Source organism: Haemaphysalis longicornis, unplaced genomic scaffold (assembly GCF_048455015.1).
Source record: "Haemaphysalis longicornis isolate Haplotype H1 unplaced genomic scaffold, Haemaphysalis longicornis Haplotype H1 scaffold_2, whole genome shotgun sequence".
Lineage (NCBI taxonomy): Eukaryota > Metazoa > Arthropoda > Arachnida > Ixodida > Ixodidae > Haemaphysalis > Haemaphysalis longicornis.
The window spans coordinates 116,075,313-116,076,483 of record NW_027526295.1 but is presented as its reverse complement, the minus strand read 5'-3'; the positions used below and the strand labels follow the sequence as shown (position 1 = coordinate 116,076,483).

The following is a 1,171-nucleotide window of genomic DNA, read 5'->3' as shown; positions in this document are numbered from 1 at the left end:
GTCGTCCCATGTCTCTAAACTTCGTTTGCGATTTTTAAACCATATCCGCGCCCCGGTGTCCCGTGACAATATAAGGAAAGCGCACGGCGAGAAAGTAGGCTCCTCAGTGTTTTTTTTCTTACATGCTCACCCGTGGTTGCCTAATTGTTAAGCTTTATTTAGGCGTACTGCACTAGCGGCACCAACACTGAAGCATCAACAACAGCTCCCGAAAACCAACGGCTTAAGCCACACGGAAACACTAATCAACTAAAACCAAGGTCTTGTTTCGTTACGAAAGCACTAATCTGCAGCATTGCAGCGCACAAAGGCAAAATCACTCGGCACCTTCATTTTAAAGAAACCATGTCTCAGCGAAGGAAGTTTCTTTGTTACAAAAATTGAACCAAGTCGGCAAATTTACGTAAGCAGTTTTGGCACCAAACGCCGATAAAAATAAAGGAACTAAGTGAGGCACCGGTGAGATTCGAACTCACGATCTCCTGTTTACTAGACAGGCGCTTTAACCAACTAAGCCACGGCGCCGACGGTGTCGATAGAGATAAGATCCCTCGACACGCGCACACGGCAGCTTCGTCTAAGGTTTCTTAACTGAATCGCTTCCCGCAAACCCGCGTGTGGCATTCGCGGTCTGGCACCCTGGTCACGTAGCGGTTTTCCGTGCGCTGCAGAGCAGCAACTGCGCTTGGTACGTGCTCAAAATCTGAAATTGATCGAGCAACATGTAACACACACAACAAACGGATCTAATCGGCTTGCTACTTCGAACTGTCTTCTCTAACTGCAGCACTGTTTGAGGCACACGGCCCGCAGAAGCTTTCGTACGACCCCATCCAGGCTTCCTTTAAGGAACTCGTCTATAATGGTAGAGTGCACATTAGGGGCTTGTACTTGTAGCATGTTATTGCTATAATCGGCGTATTTTACGATCGAAAAAGAGTACTTACATTTCACATAACCTTTTACACGTGGTCATCATCAGTGGTATGCATGGCATAGTTATTAAACAGAGAATATATGAATGGTCTTGCGGAACCTTTAACGGCGAAAAGGGTACGCATTTTGCATCTGACAAACGCAGCGTAGTGAAGGGTGTATTATGGGACTTCGGCGTTGAGATGTTGCGTCAAAGTGTATATTCTAGGTATATTCTCTTTCGAGATACCACGGG

At 46.4% G+C, this 1,171-nt stretch overlaps 1 non-coding gene across 1 annotated transcript; it reads right to left on the bottom strand.

The window, feature by feature from the left end:
* Positions 1-451: 451 nt before the first annotated feature.
* Positions 452-525, bottom strand: Trnat-agu (transfer RNA threonine (anticodon AGU)). The gene has a single exon. It is a non-coding gene; the product is annotated as a tRNA-Thr (tRNA).
* Positions 526-1,171: the final 646 nt, after the last annotated feature.